This window comes from Pelobates fuscus, chromosome 5 (genome assembly GCF_036172605.1).
Source record: "Pelobates fuscus isolate aPelFus1 chromosome 5, aPelFus1.pri, whole genome shotgun sequence".
Lineage (NCBI taxonomy): Eukaryota > Metazoa > Chordata > Amphibia > Anura > Pelobatidae > Pelobates > Pelobates fuscus.
This window is the reverse complement of record NC_086321.1, coordinates 226,881,508-226,901,369: the sequence shown is the minus strand read 5'-3', so window position 1 is coordinate 226,901,369 and position 19,862 is coordinate 226,881,508. Positions and strand designations below refer to the sequence as shown.

Below are 19,862 nucleotides of genomic sequence, written 5' to 3'. Positions count from 1 at the left end.
TAAGCCGGCAGAGGAGATTCAATTTACAAGCAGGTGAGCAGTGCAGCGCACAGTACTTTTCTGGTTGACAGGCAGTGCTACGTTTTCAATCACCTGAAAGTAGCTTTTCAATTGGACCATGTTAGCAGGCACACACGGAGCACCGGCGCACGAGCTTTGCAAGAGCCCGGATAGCTCAGTCGGTAGAGCATCAGACTTTTAATCTGAGGGTCCAAGTCCCTGTTTGGGCGCTCCCATGGTTTTTAGTTCACCAATATTAAGAGGGGCTACCTGCAATTCTGTCGGCACTTAAGCGTTTGGTGCAGGTTAAGCCATGCTTCTACACAGAAAAGTGACATGGTATAATCTTAAAAAGTTCTGGTACAGGCAAATTGCTTTATGCACCAGGTCAATTTTACATTTAAGGCAAGAGTAGCAGAATGGAAAACATAGGTTATTTAGAGAACATTTCCAGTTTGGCTCATTTGACCGCAAATTTGAAATATACATTGAATTTTTACTATAGTGTTGGAGTCTATTTTCAACTTCGACAACTTTCTTGTGGCAAATAGAAGGGTTTCGGGTCTACCGGGTCTACCGTTTGGGTCATGCGCGCTTAGATTTTCTCTCAGCACCCACATTCCAAATGCCTCTCTTGCCACGCCTACCTTTATTTATCCCCCTGTCAAACATTCCTGTCTGCTCAAGCGCTGGGATCTACTTGTTCCAGACAGATTCAGTGTCTTTCTGATCTAGAAACGTGCTTTGAGAAAATGCAAAGTCAATTGTCCCCTTGAAATGGATGTGAAGTCAGCATCATACACAAAGAGGAAGGAGACCTCCCGGATACCTTGAAACAGCTTATCAGCACTCAAGCAAGGGGTGAAGGTGTTGAAACTGACAATGATTTGCGGCAATTTGTGTGTAAGCCGGCAGAGGAGATTCAATTTACAAGCAGGTGAGCAGTGCAGCGCACAGTACTTTTCTGGTTGACAGGCAGTGCTACGTTTTCAATCACCTGAAAGTAGCTTTTCAATTGGACCATGTTAGCAGGCACGCACGGAGCACCGGTGGACGAGCTTTGCAAGAGCCCGGATAGCTCAGTCGGTAGAGCATCAGACTTTTAATCTGAGGGTCCAGGGTTCAAGTCCCTGTTCGGGCGCTCCCATGGTTTTTAGTTCACCAATATTAAGAGGGGCTACCTGCAATTCTGTCGGCACTTAAGCGTTTGGTGCAGGTTAAGCCATGCTTCTACACAGAAAAGTGACATGGTATAATCTTAAAAAGTTCTGGTACAGGCAAATTGCTTTATGCACCAGGTCAATTTTACATTTAAGGCAAGAGTAGCAGAATGGAAAACATAGGTTATTTAGAGAACATTTCCAGTTTGGCTCATTTGACCGCAAATTTGAAATATACATTGAATTTTTACTATAGTGTTGGAGTCTATTTTCAACTTCGACAACTTTCTTGTGGCAAATAGAAGGGTTTCGGATCTACCGGGTCTACCGTTTGAGTCATGCGCGCTTAGATTTTCTCTCAGCACCCACATTCCAAATGCCTCTCTTGCCACGCCTACCTTTATTTATCCCCCTGTCAAACATTCCTGTCTGCTCAAGCGCTGGGATCTACTTGTTCCAGACAGATTCAGTGTCTTTCTGATCTAGAAACGTGCTTTGAGAAAATGCAAAGTCAATTGTCCCCTTGAAATGGATGTGAAGTCAGCATCATACACAAAGAGGAAGGAGACCTCCCGGATACCTTGAAACAGCTTATCAGCACTCAAGCAAGGGGTGAAGGTGTTGAAACTGACAATGATTTGCGGCAATTTGTGTGTAAGCCGGCAGAGGAGATTCAATTTACAAGCAGGTGAGCAGTGCAGCGCACAGTATTTTTCTGGTTGACAGGCAGTGCTACGTTTTCAATCACCTGAAAGTAGCTTTTCAATTGGACCATGTTAGCAGGCACGCACGGAGCACCGGCGGACGAGCTTTGCAAGAGCCCGGATAGCTCAGTCGGTAGAGCATCAGACTTTTAATCTGAGGGTCCAGGGTTCAAGTCCCTGTTCGGGCGCTCCAATGGTTTTTAGTTCACCAATATTAAGAGGGGCTACCTGCAATTCTGTCGGCACTTAAGCGTTTGGTGCAGGTTAAGCCATGCTTCTACACAGAAAAGTGACATGGTATAATCTTAAAAAGTTCTGGTACAGGCAAATTGCTTTATGCACCAGGTCAATTTTACATTTAAGGCAAGAGTAGCAGAATGGAAAACATAGGTTATTTAGAGAACATTTCCAGTTTGGCTCATTTGACCGCAAATTTGAAATATACATTGAATTTTTACTATAGTGTTGGAGTCTATTTTCAACTTCGACAACTTTCTTGTGGCAAATAGAAGGGTTTCGGGTCTACCGGGTCTACCGTTTGAGTCATGCGCGCTTAGATTTTCTCTCAGCACCCACATTCCAAATGCCTCTCTTGCCACGCCTACCTTTATTTATCCCCCTGTCAAACATTCCTGTCTGCTCAAGCGCTGGGATCTACTTGTTCCAGACAGATTCAGTGTCTTTCTGATCTAGAAACGTGCTTTGAGAAAATGCAAAGTCAATTGTCCCCTTGAAATGGATGTGAAGTCAGCATCATACACAAAGAGGAAGGAGACCTCCCGGATACCTTGAAACAGCTTATCAGCACTCAAGCAAGGGGTGAAGGTGTTGAAACTGACAATGATTTGCGGCAATTTGTGTGTAAGCCGGCAGAGGAGATTCAATTTACAAGCAGGTGAGCAGTGCAGCGCACAGTACTTTTCTGGTTCACAGGCAGTGCTACGTTTTCAATCACCTGAAAGTAGCTTTTCAATTGGACCATGTTAGCAGGCACGCACGGAGCACCGGCGGACGAGCTTTGCAAGAGCCCGGATAGCTCAGTCGGTAGAGCATCAGACTTTTAATCTGAGGGTCCAGGGTTCAAGTCCCTGTTCGGGCGCTCCCATGGTTTTTAGTTCACCAATATTAAGAGGGGCTACCTGCAATTCTGTCGGCACTTAAGCGTTTGGTGCAGGTTAAGCCATGCTTCTACACAGAAAAGTGACATGGTATAATCTTAAAAAGTTCTGGTACAGGCAAATTGCTTTATGCACCAGGTCAATTTTACATTTAAGGCAAGAGTAGCAGAATGGAAAACATAGGTTATTTAGAGAACATTTCCAGTTTGGCTCATTTGACCGCAAATTTGAAATATACATTGAATTTTTACTATAGTGTTGGAGTCTATTTTCAACTTCGACAACTTTCTTGTGGCAAATAGAAGGGTTTCGGGTCTACCGGGTCTACCGTTTGAGTCATGCGCGCTTAGATTTTCTCTCAGCACCCACATTCCAAATGCCTCTCTTGCCACGCCTACCTTTATTTATCCCCCTGTCAAACATTCCTGTCTGCTCAAGCGCTGGGATCTACTTGTTCCAGACAGATTCAGTGTCTTTCTGATCTAGAAACGTGCTTTGAGAAAATGCAAAGTCAATTGTCCCCTTGAAATGGATGTGAAGTCAGCATCATACACAAAGAGGAAGGAGACCTCCCGGATACCTTGAAACAGCTTATCAGCACTCAAGCAAGGGGTGAAGGTGTTGAAACTGACAATGATTTGCGGCAATTTGTGTGTAAGCCGGCAGAGGAGATTCAATTTACAAGCAGGTGAGCAGTGCAGCGCACAGTACTTTTCTGGTTGACAGGCAGTGCTACGTTTTCAATCACCTGAAAGTAGCTTTTCAATTGGACCATGTTAGCAGGCACGCACGGAGCACCGGCGGACGAGCTTTGCAAGAGCCCGGATAGCTCAGTCGGTAGAGCATCAGACTTTTAATCTGAGGTTCCAGGGTTCAAGTCCCTGTTCGGGCGCTCCCATGGTTTTTAGTTCACCAATATTAAGAGGGGCTACCTGCAATTCTGTCGGCACTTAAGCGTTTGGTGCAGGTTAAGCCATGCTTCTACACAGAAAAGTGACATGGTATAATCTTAAAAAGTTCTGGTACAGGCAAATTGCTTTATGCACCAGGTCAATTTTACATTTAAGGCAAGAGTAGCAGAATGGAAAACATAGGTTATTTAGAGAACATTTCCAGTTTGGCTCATTTGACCGCAAATTTGAAATATACATTGAATTTTTACTATAGTGTTGGAGTCTATTTTCAACTTCGACAACTTTCTTGTGGCAAATAGAAGGGTTTTGGATCTACCGGGTCTACCGTTTGAGTCATGCGCGCTTAGATTTTCTCTCAGCACCCACATTCCAAATGCCTCTCTTGCCACGCCTACCTTTATTTATCCCCCTGTCAAACATTCCTGTCTGCTCAAGCGCTGGGATCTACTTGTTCCAGACAGATTCAGTGTCTTTCTGATCTAGAAACGTGCTTTGAGAAAATGCAAAGTCAATTGTCCCCTTGAAATGGATGTGAAGTCAGCATCATACACAAAGAGGAAGGAGACCTCCCGGATACCTTGAAACAGCTTATCAGCACTCAAGCAAGGGGTGAAGGTGTTGAAACTGACAATGATTTGCGGCAATTTGTGTGTAAGCCGGCAGAGGAGATTCAATTTACAAGCAGGTGAGCAGTGCAGCGCACAGTATTTTTCTGGTTGACAGGCAGTGCTACGTTTTCAATCACCTGAAAGTAGCTTTTCAATTGGACCATGTTAGCAGGCACGCACGGAGCACCGGCGGACGAGCTTTGCAAGAGCCCGGATAGCTCAGTCGGTAGAGCATCAGACTTTTAATCTGAGGGTCCAGGGTTCAAGTCCCTGTTCGGGCGCTCCCATGGTTTTTAGTTCACCAATATTAAGAGGGGCTACCTGCAATTCTGTCGGCACTTAAGCGTTTGGTGCAGGTTAAGCCATGCTTCTACACAGAAAAGTGACATGGTATAATCTTAAAAAGTTCTGGTACAGGCAAATTGCTTTATGCACCAGGTCAATTTTACATTTAAGGCAAGAGTAGCAGAATGGAAAACATAGGTTATTTAGAGAACATTTCCAGTTTGGCTAATTTGACCGCAAATTTGAAATATACATTGAATTTTTACTATAGTGTTGGAGTCTATTTTCAACTTCGACAACTTTCTTGTGGCAAATAGAAGGGTTTCGGGTCTACCGTTTGAGTCATGCGCGCTTAGATTTTCTCTCAGCACCCACATTCCAAATGCCTCTCTTGCCACGCCTACCTTTATTTATCCCCCTGTCAAACATTCCTGTCTGCTCAAGCGCTGGGATCTACTTGTTCCAGACAGATTCAGTGTCTTTCTGATCTAGAAACGTGCTTTGAGAAAATGCAAAGTCAATTGTCCCCTTGAAATGGATGTGAAGTCAGCATCATACACAAAGAGGAAGGAGACCTCCCGGATACCTTGAAACAGCTTATCAGCACTCAAGCAAGGGGTGAAGGTGTTGAAACTGACAATGATTTGCGGCAATTTGTGTGTAAGCCGGCAGAGGAGATTCAATTTACAAACAGGTGAGCAGTGCAGCGCACAGTACTTTTCTGGTTGACAGGCAGTGCTACGTTTTCAATCACCTGAAAGTAGCTTTTCAATTGGACCATGTTAGCAGGCACGCACGCACGCACTCTTAAAAAGTTCTGGTACAGGCAAATTGCTTTATGCACCAGGTCAATTTTACATTTAAGGCAGCAGAATGGAAAACATAGGTTATTTAGAGAACATTTCCACTTTGGCTAATTTGACCGCAAATTTGAAATATGCATTGAATTTTTACTATAGTGTTGGAGTCTATTTTCAACTTCGACAACTTTCTTGTGGCAAATAGAAGGGTTTCGGGTCTACCGTTTGAGTCATGCGCGCTTAGATTTTCTCTCAGCACCCACATTCCAAATGCCTCTCTTGCCACGCCTACCTTTATTTATCCCCCTGTCAAACATTCCTGTCTGCTCAAGCGCTGGGATCTACTTGTTCCAGACAGATTCAGTGTCTTTCTGATCTAGAAACGTGCTTTGAGAAAATGCAAAGTCAATTGTCCCCTTGAAATGGATGTGAAGTCAGCATCATACACAAAGAGGAAGGAGACCTCCCGGATACCTTGAAACAGCTTATCAGCACTCAAGCAAGGGGTGAAGGTGTTGAAACTGACAATGATTTGCGGCAATTTGTGTGTAAGCCGGCAGAGGAGATTCAATTTACAAGCAGGTGAGCAGTGCAGCGCACAGTATTTTTCTGGTTGACAGGCAGTGCTACGTTTTCAATCACCTGAAAGTAGCTTTTCAATTGGACCATGTTAGCAGGCACGCACGGAGCACCGGCGGACGAGCTTTGCAAGAGCCCGGATAGCTCAGTCGGTAGAGCATCAGACTTTTAATCTGAGGGTCCAGGGTTCAAGTCCCTGTTCGGGCGCTCCCATGGTTTTTAGTTCACCAATATTAAGAGGGGATACCTGCAATTCTGTCGGCACTTAGGCGTTTGGTGCAGGTTAAGCCATGCTTCTACATAGAAAAGTGACATGGTATAATCTTAAAAAGTTCTGGTACAGGCAAATTGCTTTATGCACCAGGTCAATTTTACATTTAAGGCAAGAGTAGCAGAATGGAAAACATAGGTTATTTAGAGAACATTTCCACTTTGGCTCATTTGACCGCAAATTTGAAATATACATTGAATTTTTACTATAGTGTTGGAGTCTATTTTCAACTTCGACAACTTTCTTGTGGCAAATAGAAGGGTTTCGGGTCTACCGGGTCTACCGTTTGAGTCATGCGCGCTTAGATTTTCTCTCAGCACCCACATTCCAAATGCCTCTCTTGCCACGCCTACCTTTATTTATCCCCCTGTCAAACATTCCTGTCTGCTCAAGCGCTGGGATCTACTTGTTCCAGACAGATTCAGTGTCTTTCTGATCTAGAAACGTGCTTTGAGAAAATGCAAAGTCAATTGTCCCCTTGAAATGGATGTGAAGTCAGCATCATACACAAAGAGGAAGGAGACCTCCCGGATACCTTGAAACAGCTTATCAGCACTCAAGCAAGGGGTGAAGGTGTTGAAACTGACAATGATTTGCGGCAATTTGTGTGTAAGCCGGCAGAGGAGATTCAATTTACAAGCAGGTGAGCAGTGCAGCGCACAGTACTTTTCTGGTTGACAGGCAGTGCTACGTTTTCAATCACCTGAAAGTAGCTTTTCAATTGGACCATGTTAGCAGGCACGCACGCACGCACGCACGAACGCACGCACGCACGAACGCACGCACGCACGCACGCAAGCACGCACGGAGCGCCGGCGGACAAGGTTTGCAAGAGCCCGGATAGCTCAGTCGGTAGAGCATCAGACTTTTAATCTGAGGGTCCAGGGTTTAAGTCCCTGTTCGGGCGCTCCCATGGTTTTTAGTTCACCAATATTAAGAGGGGCTACCTGCAATTCTGTCGGCACTTAAGCGTTTGGTGCAGGTTAAGCCATGCTTCTACACAGAAAAGTGACGTGGTATAATCTTAAAAATTTCTGGTACAGGCAAATTGCTTTATGCACCAGGTCAATTTTACATTTAAGGCAAGAGTAGCAGAATGGAAAACATAGGTTATTTAGAAAAGTGACATGGTATAATCTTAAAAAGTTCTGGTACAGGCAAATTGCTTTATGCACCAGGTCAATTTTACATTTAAGGCAAGAGTAGCAGAATGGAAAACATAGGTTATTTAGAGAACATTTCCACTTTGGCTAATTTGACCGCAAATTTGAAATATACATTGAATTTTTACTATAGTGTTGGAGTCTATTTTCAACTTCGACAACTTTCTTGTGGCAAATAGAAGGGTTTCGGGTCTACCGTTTGAGTCATGCGCGCTTAGATTTTCTCTCAGCACCCACATTCCAAATGCCTCTCTTGCCACGCCTACCTTTATTTATCCCCCTGTCAAACATTCCTGTCTGCTCAAGCGCTGGGATCTACTTGTTCCAGACAGATTCAGTGTCTTTCTGATCTAGAAACGTGCTTTGAGAAAATACAAAGTCAATTGTCCCCTTGAAATGGATGTGAAGTCAGCATCATACACAAAGAGGAAGGAGACCTCCCGGATACCTTGAAACAGCTTATCAGCACTCAAGCAAGGGGTGAAGGTGTTGAAACTGACAATGATTTGCGGCAATTTGTGTGTAAGCCGGCAGAGGAGATTCAATTTACAAGCAGGTGAGCAGTGCAGCGCACAGTATTTTTCTGGTTGACAGGCAGTGCTACGTTTTCAATCACCTGAAAGTAGCTTTTCAATTGGACCATGTTAGCAGGCACGCACGGAGCACCGGCGGACGAGCATTGCAAGAGCCCGGATAGCTCAGTCGGTAGAGCATCAGACTTTTAATCTGAGGGTCCAGGGTTCAAGTCCCTGTTCGGGCGCTCCCATGGTTTTTAGTTCACCAATATTAAGAGGGGCTACCTGCAATTCTGTCGGCACTTAAGAGTTTGGTGCAGGTTAAGCCATGCTTCTACACAGAAAAGTGACATGGTATAATCTTAAAAAGTTCTGGTACAGGCAAATTGCTTTATGCACCAGGTCAATTTTACATTTAAAGCAAGAGTAGCAGAATGGAAAACATAGGTTATTTAGAGAACATTTCCAGTTTGGCTCATTTGACCGCAAATTTGAAATATACATTGAATTTTTACTATAGTGTTGGAGTCTATTTTCAACTTCGACAACTTTCTTGTGGCAAATAGAAGGGTTTCGGGTCTACCGGGTCTACCGTTTGAGTCATGCGCGCTTAGATTTTCTCTCAGCACCCACATTCCAAATGCCTCTCTTGCCACGCCTACCTTTATTTATCCCCCTGTCAAACATTCCTGTCTGCTCAAGCGCTGGGATCTACTTGTTCCCGACAGATTCAGTGTCTTTCTGATCTAGAAACGTGCTTTGAGAAAATGCAAAGTCAATTGTCCCCTTGAAATGGATGTGAAGTCTGCATCATACACAAAGAGGAAGGAGACCTCCCGGATACCTTGAAACAGCTTATCAGCACTCAAGCAAGGGGTGAAGGTGTTGAAACTGACAATGATTTGCGGCAATTTGTGTGTAAGCCGGCAGAGGAGATTCAATTTACAAGCAGGTGAGCAGTGCAGCGCACAGTACTTTTCTGGTTCACAGGCAGTGCTACGTTTTCAATCACCTGAAAGTAGCTTTTCAATTGGACCATGTTAGCAGGCACACACGGAGCAACGGCGGACGAGCTTTGCAAGAGCCCGGATAGCTCAGTCGGTAGAGCATCAGACTTTTAATCTGAGGGTCCAGGGTTCAAGTCCCTGTTCGGGCGCTCCAATGGTTTTTAGTTCACCAATATTAAGAGGGGCTACCTGCAATTCTGTCGGCACTTAAGCGTTTGGTGCAGGTTAAGCCATGCTTCTACACAGAAAAGTGACATGGTATAATCTTAAAAAGTTCTGGTACAGGCAAATTGCTTTATGCACCAGGTCAATTTTACATTTAAGGCAAGAGTAGCAGAATGGAAAACATAGGTTATTTAGAGAACATTTCCAGTTTGGCTAATTTGACCGCAAATTTGAAATATACATTGAATTTTTACTATAGTGTTGGAGTCTATTTTCAACTTCGACAACTTTCTTGTGGCAAATAGAAGGGTTTCGGGTCTACCGGGTCTACCGTTTGAGTCATGCGCGCTTAGATTTTCTCTCAGCACCCACATTCCAAATGCCTCTCTTGCCACGCCTACCTTTATTTATCCCCCTGTCAAACATTCCTGTCTGCTCAAGCGCTGGGATCTACTTGTTCCAGACAGATTCAGTGTCTTTCTGATCTAGAAACGTGCTTTGAGAAAATGCAAAGTCAATTGTCCCCTTGAAATGGATGTGAAGTCAGCATCATACACAAAGAGGAAGGAGACCTCCCGGATACCTTGAAACAGCTTATCAGCACTCAAGCAAGGGGTGAAGGTGTTGAAACTGACAATGATTTGCGGCAATTTGTGTGTAAGCCGGCAGAGGAGATTCAATTTACAAGCAGGTGAGCAGTGCAGCGCACAGTACTTTTCTGGTTGACAGGCAGTGCTACGTTTTCAATCACCTGAAAGTAGCTTTTCAATTGGACCATGTTAGCAGGCACGCACGGAGCACCGGCGGACGAGCATTGCAAGAGCCCGGATAGCTCAGTCGGTAGAGCATCAGACTTTTAATCTGAGGGTCCAGGGTTCAAGTCCCTGTTCGGGCGCTCCCATGGTTTTTAGTTCACCAATATTAAGAGGGGCTACCTGCAATTCTGTCGGCACTTAAGCGTTTGGTGCAGGTTAAGCCATGCTTCTACACAGAAAAGTGACATGGTATAATCTTAAAAAGTTCTGGTACAGGCAAATTGCTTTATGCACCAGGTCAATTTTACATTTAAAGCAAGAGTAGCAGAATGGAAAACATAGGTTATTTAGAGAACATTTCCAGTTTGGCTCATTTGACCGCAAATTTGAAATATACATTGAATTTTTACTATAGTGTTGGAGTCTATTTTCAACTTCGACAACTTTCTTGTGGCAAATAGAAGGGTTTCGGATCTACCGGGTCTACCGTTTGAGTCATGCGCGCTTAGATTTTCTCTCAGCACCCACATTCCAAATGCCTCTCTTGCCACGCCTACCTTTATTTATCCCCCTGTCAAACATTCCTGTCTGCTCAAGCGCTGGGATCTACTTGTTCCAGACAGATTCAGTGTCTTTCTGATCTAGAAACGTGCTTTGAGAAAATGCAAAGTCAATTGTCCCCTTGAAATGGATGTGAAGTCAGCATCATACACAAAGAGGAAGGAGACCTCCCGGATACCTTGAAACAGCTTATCAGCACTCAAGCAAGGGGTGAAGGTGTTGAAACTGACAATGATTTGCGGCAATTTGTGTGTAAGCCGGCAGAGGAGATTCAATTTACAAGCAGGTGAGCAGTGCAGCGCACAGTATTTTTCTGGTTGACAGGCAGTGCTACGTTTTCAATCACCTGAAAGTAGCTTTTCAATTGGACCATGTTAGCAGGCACGCACGGAGCACCGGCGGACTAGCTTTGCAAGAGCCCGGATAGCTCAGTCGGTAGAGCATCAGACTTTTAATCTGAGGGTCCAGGGTTCAAGTCCCTGTTCGGGCGCTCCCATGGTTTTTAGTTCACCAATATTAAGAGGGGCTACCTGCAATTCTGTCGGCACTTAAGCGTTTGGTGCAGGTTAAGCCATGCTTCTACACAGAAAAGTGACATGGTATAATCTTAAAAAGTTCTGGTACAGGCAAATTGCTTTATGCACCAGGTCAATTTTACATTTAAGGCAAGAGTAGCAGAATGGAAAACATAGGTTATTTAGAGAACATTTCCAGTTTGGCTAATTTGACCGCAAATTTGAAATATACATTGAATTTTTACTATAGTGTTGGAGTCTATTTTCAACTTCGACAACTTTCTTGTGGCAAATAGAAGGGTTTCGGGTCTACCGTTTGAGTCATGCGCGCTTAGATTTTCTCTCAGCACCCACATTCCAAATGCCTCTCTTGCCACGCCTACCTTTATTTATCCCCCTGTCAAACATTCCTGTCTTCTCAAGCGCTGGGATCTACTTGTTCCAGACAGATTCAGTGTCTTTCTGATCTAGAAACGTGCTTTGAGAAAATGCAAAGTCAATTGTCCCCTTGAAATGGATGTGAAGTCAGCATCATACACAAAGAGGAAGGAGACCTCCCGGATACCTTGAAACAGCTTATCAGCACTCAAGCAAGGGGTGAAGGTGTTGAAACTGACAATGATTTGCGGCAATTTGTGTGTAAGCCGGCAGAGGAGATTCAATTTACAAACAGGTGAGCAGTGCAGCGCACAGTACTTTTCTGGTTGACAGGCAGTGCTACGTTTTCAATCACCTGAAAGTAGCTTTTCAATTGGACCATGTTAGCAGGCACGCACGCACGCACTCTTAAAAAGTTCTGGTACAGGCAAATTGCTTTATGCACCAGGTCAATTTTACATTTAAGGCAGCAGAATGGAAAACATAGGTTATTTAGAGAACATTTCCAGTTTGGCTAATTTGACCGCAAATGTGAAATATACATTGAATTTTTACTATAGTGTTGGAGTCTATTTTCAACTTCGACAACTTTCTTGTGGCAAATAGAAGGGTTTCGGGTCTACCGGGTCTACCGTTTGAGTCATGCGCGCTTAGATTTTCTCTCAGCACCCACATTCCAAATGCCTCTCTTGCCACGCCTACCTTTATTTATCCCCCTGTCAAACATTCCTGTCTGCTCAAGCGCTGGGATCTACTTGTTCCAGACAGATTCAGTGTCTTTCTGATCTAGAAACGTGCTTTGAGAAAATGCAAAGTCAATTGTCCCCTTGAAATGGATGTGAAGTCAGCATCATACACAAAGAGGAAGGAGACCTCCCGGATACCTTGAAACAGCTTATCAGCACTCAAGCAAGGGGTGAAGGTGTTGAAACTGACAATGATTTGCGGCAATTTGTGTGTAAGCCGGCAGAGGAGATTCAATTTACAAGCAGGTGAGCAGTGCAGCGCACAGTACTTTTCTGGTTGACAGGCAGTGCTACGTTTTCAATCACCTGAAAGTAGCTTTTCAATTGGACCATGTTAGCAGGCACGCACGGAGCACCGGCGGACGAGCTTTGCAAGAGCCCGGATAGCTCAGTCGGTAGAGCATCAGACTTTTAATCTGAGGGTCCAGGGTTCAAGTCCCTGTTCGGGCGCTCCCATGGTTTTTAGTTCACCAATATTAAGAGGGGCTACCTGCAATTCTGTCGGCACTTAAGCGTTTGGTGCAGGTTAAGCCATGCTTCTACACAGAAAAGTGACAGGGTATAATCTTAAAAAGTTCTGGTACAGGCAAATTGCTTTATGCACCAGGTCAATTTTACATTTAAAGCAAGAGTAGCAGAATGGAAAACATAGGTTATTTAGAGAACATTTCCAGTTTGGCTAATTTGACCGCAAATGTGAAATATACATTGAATTTTTACTATAGTGTTGGAGTCTATTTTCAACTTCGACAACTTTCTTGTGGCAAATAGAAGGGTTTCGGGTCTACCGGGTCTACCGTTTGAGTCATGCGCGCTTAGATTTTCTCTCAGCACCCACATTCCAAATGCCTCTCTTGCCACGCCTACCTTTATTTATCCCCCTGTCAAACATTCCTGTCTGCTCAAGCGCTGGGATCTACTTGTTCCAGACAGATTCAGTGTCTTTCTGATCTAGAAACGTGCTTTGAGAAAATGCAAAGTCAATTTTCCCCTTGAAATGGATGTGAAGTCTGCATCATACACAAAGAGGAAGGAGACCTCCCGGATACCTTGAAACAGCTTATCAGCACTCAAGCAAGGGGTGAAGGTGTTGAAACTGACAATGATTTGCGGCAATTTGTGTGTAAGCCGGCAGAGGAGATTCAATTTACAAGCAGGTGAGCAGTGCAGCGCACAGTACTTTTCTGGTTGACAGGCAGTGCTACGTTTTCAATCACCTGAAAGTAGCTTTTCAATTGGACCATGTTAGCAGGCACGCACGGAGCACCAGCGGACTAGCTTTGCAAGAGCCTGGATAGCTCAGTCGGTAGAGCATCAGACTTTTAATCTGAGGGTCCAGGGTTCAAGTCCCTGTTCGGGCGCTCCCATGGTTTTTAGTTCACCAATATTAAGAGGGGATACCTGCAATTCTGTCGGCACTTAGGCGTTTGGTGCAGGTTAAGCCATGCTTCTACACAGAAAAGTGACATGGTATAATCTTAAAAAGTTCTGGTACAGGCAAATTGCTTTATGCACCAGGTCAATTTTACATTTAAGGCAAGAGTAGCAGAATGGAAAACATAGGTTATTTAGAGAACATTTCCAGTTTGGCTAATTTGACCGCAAATTTGAAATATACATTGAATTTTTACTATAGTGTTGGAGTCTATTTTCAACTTCGACAACTTTCTTGTGGCAAATAGAAGGGTTTCGGGTCTACCGTTTGAGTCATGCGCGCTTAGATTTTCTCTCAGCACCCACATTCCAAATGCCTCTCTTGCCACGCCTACCTTTATTTATCCCCCTGTCAAACATTCCTGTCTGCTCAAGCGCTGGGATCTACTTGTTCCAGACAGATTCAGTGTCTTTCTGATCTAGAAACGTGCTTTGAGAAAATGCAAAGTCAATTGTCCCCTTGAAATGGATGTGAAGTCAGCATCATACACAAAGAGGAAGGAGACCTCCCGGATACCTTGAAACAGCTTATCAGCACTCAAGCAAGGGGTGAAGGTGTTGAAACTGACAATGATTTGCGGCAATTTGTGTGTAAGCCGGCAGAGGAGATTCAATTTACAAGCAGGTGAGCAGTGCAGCGCACAGTACTTTTCTGGTTGACAGGCAGTGCTACGTTTTCAATCACCTGAAAGTAGCTTTTCAATTGGACCATGTTAGCAGGCACGCACGCACGGAGCGCCGGCGGACGAGCTTTGCAAGATCCCGGATAGCTCAGTCGGTAGAGCATCAGACTTTTAATCTGAGGGTCCAGGGTTCAAGTCCCTGTTCGGGCGCTCCCATGGATTTTAGTTCACCAATATTAAGAGGGGCTACCTGCAATTCTGTCGGCACTTAAGCGTTTGGTGCAGGTTAAGCCATGCTTCTACACAGAAAAGTGACATGGTATAATCTTAAAAAGTTCTGGTACAGGCAAATTGCTTTATGCACCAGGTCAATTTTACATTTAAGGCAAGAGTAGCAGAATGGAAAACATAGGTTATTTAGAGAACATTTCCAGTTTGGCTCATTTGACCGCAAATTTGAAATATACATTGAATTTTTACTATAGTATTGGAGTCTATTTTCAACTTCGACAACTTTCTTGTGGCAAATAGAAGGGTTTCGGGTCTAACGTTTGAGTCATGCGCGCTTAGATTTTCTCTCAGCACCCACATTCCAAATGCCTCTCTTGCCACGCCTACCTTTATTTATCCCCCTGTCAAACATTCCTGTCTGCTCAAGCGCTGGTACTTTTCTGGTAGACAGGCAGTGCTACGTTTTCAATCACCTGAAAGTAGCTTTTCAATTGGACCATGTTAGCAGGCACGCACGCACGCACGCACGCACGCACGCACGCACGCACGCACGCACGCACGCACGCACGGAGCGCCGGCGGACGAGCTTTGCAAGAGCCCGGATAGCTCAGTCGGTAGAGCATCAGACTTTTAATCTGAGGGTCCAGGGTTCAAGTCCCTGTTCGGGCGCTCCCATGGTTTTTAGTTCACCAATATTAAGAGGGGCTACCTCTTATTAATTTGACCGCAAAATTGAAATATACATTGAATTTTTACTATAGTGTTGGAGTCTATTTTCAACTTCGACAACTTTCTTGTGGCAAATAGAAGGGTTTCGGGTCTACCGGGTCTACCGTTTGAGTCATGCGCGCTTAGATTTTCTCTCAGCACCCACATTCCAAATGCCTCTCTTGCCACGCCTACCTTTATTTATCCCCCTGTCAAACATTCCTGTCTGCTCAAGCGCTGGGATCTACTTGTTCCAGACAGATTCAGTGTCTTTCTGATCTAGAAACGTGCTTTGAGAAAATGCAAAGTCAATTGTCCCCTTGAAATGGATGTGAAGTCAGCATCATACACAAAGAGGAAGGAGACCTCCCGGATACCTTGAAACAGCTTATCAGCACTCAAGCAAGGGGTGAAGGTGTTGAAACTGACAATGATTTGCGGCAATTTGTGTGTAAGCCGTCAGAGGAGATTCAATTTACAAGCAGGTGAGCAGTGCAGCGCACAGTACTTTTCTGGTTGACAGGCAGTGCTACGTTTTCAATCACCTGAAAGTAGCTTTTCAATTGGACCATGTTAGCAGGCACGAACGCACGCACGCACGCACGCACGCACGCACGCACGCACGCACGCACGCACGCACGGAGCGCCGGCGGACGAGGTTTGCAAGAGCCCGGATAGCTCAGTCGGTAGAGCATCAGACTTTTAATCTGAGGGTCCAGGGTTCAAGTCCCTGTTCGGGTGCTCCCATGGTTTTTAGTTCACCAATATTAAGAGGGGCTACCTGCAATTCTGTCGGCACTTAAGCGTTTGGTGCAGGTTAAGCCATGCTTCTACACAGAAAAGTGACGTGGTATAATCTTAAAAATTTCTGGTACAGGCAAATTGCTTTATGCACCAGGTCAATTTTACATTTAAGGCAAGAGTAGCAGAATGGAAAACATAGGTTATTTAGAAAAGTGACATGGTATAATCTTAAAAAGTTCTGGTACAGGCAAATTGCTTTATGCACCAGGTCAATTTTACATTTAAGGCAAGAGTAGCAGAATGGAAAACATAGGTTATTTAGAGAACATTTCCAGTTTGGCTAATTTGACCGCAAATTTGAAATATACATTGAATTTTTACTATAGTGTTGGAGTCTATTTTCAACTTCGACAACTTTCTTGTGGCAAATAGAAGGGTTTCGGGTCTACCGTTTGAGTCATGCGCGCTTAGATTTTCTCTCAGCACCCACATTCCAAATGCCTCTCTTGCCACGCCTACCTTTATTTATCCCCCTGTCAAACATTCCTGTCTGCTCAAGCGCTGGGATCTACTTGTTCCAGACAGATTCAGTGTCTTTCTGATCTAGAAACGTGCTTTGAGAAAATGCAAAGTCAATTTTCCCCTTGAAATGGATGTGAAGTCTGCATCATACACAAAGAGGAAGGAGACCTCCCGGATACCTTGAAACAGCTTATCAGCACTCAAGCAAGGGGTGAAGGTGTTGAAACTGACAATGATTTGCGGCAATTTGTGTGTAAGCCGGCAGAGGAGATTCAATTTACAAGCAGGTGAGCAGTGCAGCGCACAGTACTTTTCTGGTTGACAGGCAGTGCTACGTTTTCAATCACCTGAAAGTAGCTTTTCAATTGGACCATGTTAGCAGGCACGCACGCACGGAGCACCGGCGGACGAGCTTTGCAAGAGCCCGGATAGCTCAGTCGGTAGAGCATCAGACTTTTAATCTGAGGGTCCAGGGTTCAAGTCCCTGTTCGGGCGCTCCCATGGTTTTTAGTTCACCAATATTAAGAGGGGATACCTGCAATTCTGTCGGCACTTAAGCGTTTGGTGCAGGTTAAGCCATGCTTCTACACAGAAAAGTGACATGGTATAATCTTAAAAAGTTCTGGTACAGGCAAATTGCTTTATGCACCAGGTCAATTTTACATTTAAGGCAAGAGTAGCAGAATGGAAAACATAGGTTATTTAGAGAACATTTCCAGTTTGGCTAATTTGACCGCAAATTTGAAATATACATTGAAATTTTACTATAGTGTTGGAGTCTATTTTCAACTTCGATAACTTTCTTGTGGCAAATAGAAGGGTTTCGGGTCTACCGTTTGAGTCATGCGCGCTTAGATTTTCTCTCCGCACCCACATTCCAAATGCCTCTCTTGCCACGCCTACCTTTATTTATCCCCCTGTCAAACATTCCTGTCTGCTCAAGTGCTGGGATCTACTTGTTCCAGACAGATTTAGTGTCTTTCTGATCTAGAAACGTGCTTTGAGAAAATGCAAAGTCAATTGTCCCCTTGAAATGGATGTGAAGTCAGCATCATACACAAAGAGGAAGGAGACCTCCCGGATACCTTGAAACAGCTTATCAGCACTCAAGCAAGGGGTGAAGGTGTTGAAACTGACAATGATTTGCGGCAATTTGTGTGTAAGCCGGCAGAGGAGATTCAATTTACAAGCAGGTGAGCAGTGCAGCGCACAGTACTTTTCTGGTTGACAGGCAGTGCTACGTTTTCAATCACCTGAAAGTAGCTTTTCAATTGGACCATGTTAGCAGGCACGCACGCACACACGCACGCACGCACGCACGCACGCACGCACGCACGCACGCACGCACGCACGCACGCACGGAGCGCCGGCGGACGAGGTTTGCAAGAGCCCGGATAGCTCAGTCGGTAGAGCATCAGACTTTTAATCTGAGTGTCCAGGGTTCAAGTCCCTGTTTGGGCGCTCCCATGGTTTTTAGTTCACCAATATTAAGAGGGGCTACCTGCAATTCTGTCGGCACTTAAGCGTTTGGTGCAGGTTAAGCCATGCTTCTACACAGAAAAGTGACGTGGTATAATCTTAAAAATTTTTGGTACAGGCAAATTGCTTTATGCACCAGGTCAATTTTACATTTAAGGCAAGAGTAGCAGAATGGAAAACATAGGTTATTTAGAAAAGTGACATGGTATAATCTTAAAAAGTTCTGGTACAGGCAAATTGCTTTATGCACCAGGTCAATTTTACATTTAAGGCAAGAGTAGCAGAGTGGAAAACATAGGTTATTTAGAGAACATTTCCAGTTTGGCTAATTTGACCGCAAATTTGAAATATACATTGAATTTTTACTATAGTGTTGGAGTCTATTTTCAACTTCGACAACTTTCTTGTGGCAAATAGAAGGGTTTCGGGTCTACCGTTTGAGTCATGCGCGCTTAGATTTTCTCTCAGCACCCACATTCCAAATGCCTCTCTTGCCACGCCTACCTTTATTTATCCCCCTGTCAAACATTCCTGTCTGCTCAAGCGCTGGGATCTACTTGTTCCAGACAGATTCAGTGTCTTTCTGATCTAGAAACGTGCTTTGAGAAAATGCAAAGTCAATTTTCCCCTTGAAATGGATGTGAAGTCTGCATCATACACAAAGAGGAAGGAGACCTCCCGGATACCTTGAAACAGCTTATCAGCACTCAAGCAAGGGGTGAAGGTTTTGAAACTGACAATGATTTGCGGCAATTTGTGTGTAAGCCGGCAGAGGAGATTCAATTTACAAGCAGGTGAGCAGTGCAGCGCACAGTACTTTTCTGGTTGACAGGCAGTGCTACGTTTTCAATCACCTGAAAGTAGCTTTTCAATTGGACCATGTTAGCAGGCACGCACGCACGCACGCACGGAGCACCGGCGGACGAGCTTTGCAAGAGCCCGGATAGCTCAGTTGGTAGAGCATCAGACTTTTAATCTGAGGGTCCAGGGTTCAAGTCCCTGTTCGGGCGCTCCCATGGTTTTTAGTTCACCAATATTAAGAGGGGATACCTGCAATTCTGTCGGCACTTAAGCGGTTGGTGCAGGTTAAGCCATGCTTCTACACAGAAAAGTGACATGGTATAATCTTAAAAAGTTCTGGTACAGGCAAATTGCTTTATGCACCAGGTCAATTTTACATTTAAGGCAAGAGTAGCAGAATGGAAAACATAGGTTATTTAGAGAACATTTCCAGTTTGGCTAATTTGACCGCAAATTTGAAATATAAATTGAAATTTTACTATAGTGTTGGAGTCTATTTTCAACTTCGACAACTTTCTTGTGGCAAATAGAAGGGTTTCGGGTCTACCGTTTGAGTCATGCGCGCTTAGATTTTCTCTCCGCACCCACATTCCAAATGCCTCTCTTGCCACGCCTACCTTTATTTATCCCCCTGTCAAACATTCCTGTCTGCTCAAGCGCTGGGATCTACTTGTTCCAGACAGATTCAGTGTCTTTCTGATCTAGAAACGTGCTTTGAGAAAATGCTAAGTCAATTGTCCCCTTGAAAATGCTAAGTCAATTGTCCCCTTGAAAGAGGAAGGAGACCTCCCGGATACCTTGAAACAGCTTATCAGCACTCAAGCAAGGGGTGAAGGTGTTGAAACTGACAATGATTTGCGGCAATTTGTGTGTAAGCCGGCAGAGGAGATTCAATTTACAAGCAGGTGAGCATTGCAGCGCACAGTACTTTTCTGGTTGACAGGCAGTGCTACGTTTTCAATCACCTGAAAGTAGCTTTTCAATTGGACCATGTTAGCAGGCACGCACGCACGGAGCGCCGGCGGACGAGCTTTGCAAGATCCCGGATAGCTCAGTCGGTAGAGCATCAGACTTTT

At 44.5% G+C, this 19,862-nt stretch overlaps 15 non-coding genes across 15 annotated transcripts; all 15 read left to right on the top strand.

Moving 5' to 3' along the window:
* Window positions 1-1,068: 1,068 nt before the first annotated feature.
* On the top strand, window positions 1,069-1,141 carry TRNAK-UUU (transfer RNA lysine (anticodon UUU)). The gene has a single exon. It is a non-coding gene; the product is annotated as a tRNA-Lys (tRNA).
* Window positions 1,142-1,979: 838 nt separating this feature from the next.
* TRNAK-UUU (transfer RNA lysine (anticodon UUU)) lies at window positions 1,980-2,052 on the top strand. The gene has a single exon. It is a non-coding gene; the product is annotated as a tRNA-Lys (tRNA).
* Window positions 2,053-2,890: 838 nt separating this feature from the next.
* Window positions 2,891-2,963, top strand: TRNAK-UUU (transfer RNA lysine (anticodon UUU)). The gene has a single exon. It is a non-coding gene; the product is annotated as a tRNA-Lys (tRNA).
* A 1,749-nt stretch (window positions 2,964-4,712) lies between these two features.
* TRNAK-UUU (transfer RNA lysine (anticodon UUU)) lies at window positions 4,713-4,785 on the top strand. The gene has a single exon. It is a non-coding gene; the product is annotated as a tRNA-Lys (tRNA).
* Window positions 4,786-6,302: 1,517 nt separating this feature from the next.
* On the top strand, window positions 6,303-6,375 carry TRNAK-UUU (transfer RNA lysine (anticodon UUU)). The gene has a single exon. It is a non-coding gene; the product is annotated as a tRNA-Lys (tRNA).
* A 1,914-nt stretch (window positions 6,376-8,289) lies between these two features.
* On the top strand, window positions 8,290-8,362 carry TRNAK-UUU (transfer RNA lysine (anticodon UUU)). The gene has a single exon. It is a non-coding gene; the product is annotated as a tRNA-Lys (tRNA).
* An 838-nt stretch (window positions 8,363-9,200) lies between these two features.
* On the top strand, window positions 9,201-9,273 carry TRNAK-UUU (transfer RNA lysine (anticodon UUU)). Its single transcript has one exon. It is a non-coding gene; the product is annotated as a tRNA-Lys (tRNA).
* Window positions 9,274-10,111: 838 nt separating this feature from the next.
* TRNAK-UUU (transfer RNA lysine (anticodon UUU)) lies at window positions 10,112-10,184 on the top strand. The gene has a single exon. It is a non-coding gene; the product is annotated as a tRNA-Lys (tRNA).
* Window positions 10,185-11,022: 838 nt separating this feature from the next.
* Window positions 11,023-11,095, top strand: TRNAK-UUU (transfer RNA lysine (anticodon UUU)). Its single transcript has one exon. It is a non-coding gene; the product is annotated as a tRNA-Lys (tRNA).
* A 1,526-nt stretch (window positions 11,096-12,621) lies between these two features.
* Window positions 12,622-12,694, top strand: TRNAK-UUU (transfer RNA lysine (anticodon UUU)). The gene has a single exon. It is a non-coding gene; the product is annotated as a tRNA-Lys (tRNA).
* An 838-nt stretch (window positions 12,695-13,532) lies between these two features.
* TRNAK-UUU (transfer RNA lysine (anticodon UUU)) lies at window positions 13,533-13,605 on the top strand. Its single transcript has one exon. It is a non-coding gene; the product is annotated as a tRNA-Lys (tRNA).
* A 1,523-nt stretch (window positions 13,606-15,128) lies between these two features.
* On the top strand, window positions 15,129-15,201 carry TRNAK-UUU (transfer RNA lysine (anticodon UUU)). Its single transcript has one exon. It is a non-coding gene; the product is annotated as a tRNA-Lys (tRNA).
* Window positions 15,202-15,908: 707 nt separating this feature from the next.
* On the top strand, window positions 15,909-15,981 carry TRNAK-UUU (transfer RNA lysine (anticodon UUU)). The gene has a single exon. It is a non-coding gene; the product is annotated as a tRNA-Lys (tRNA).
* Window positions 15,982-16,928: 947 nt separating this feature from the next.
* On the top strand, window positions 16,929-17,001 carry TRNAK-UUU (transfer RNA lysine (anticodon UUU)). Its single transcript has one exon. It is a non-coding gene; the product is annotated as a tRNA-Lys (tRNA).
* A 1,921-nt stretch (window positions 17,002-18,922) lies between these two features.
* TRNAK-UUU (transfer RNA lysine (anticodon UUU)) lies at window positions 18,923-18,995 on the top strand. The gene has a single exon. It is a non-coding gene; the product is annotated as a tRNA-Lys (tRNA).
* The last annotated feature ends 867 nt before the right edge of the window (window positions 18,996-19,862 follow it).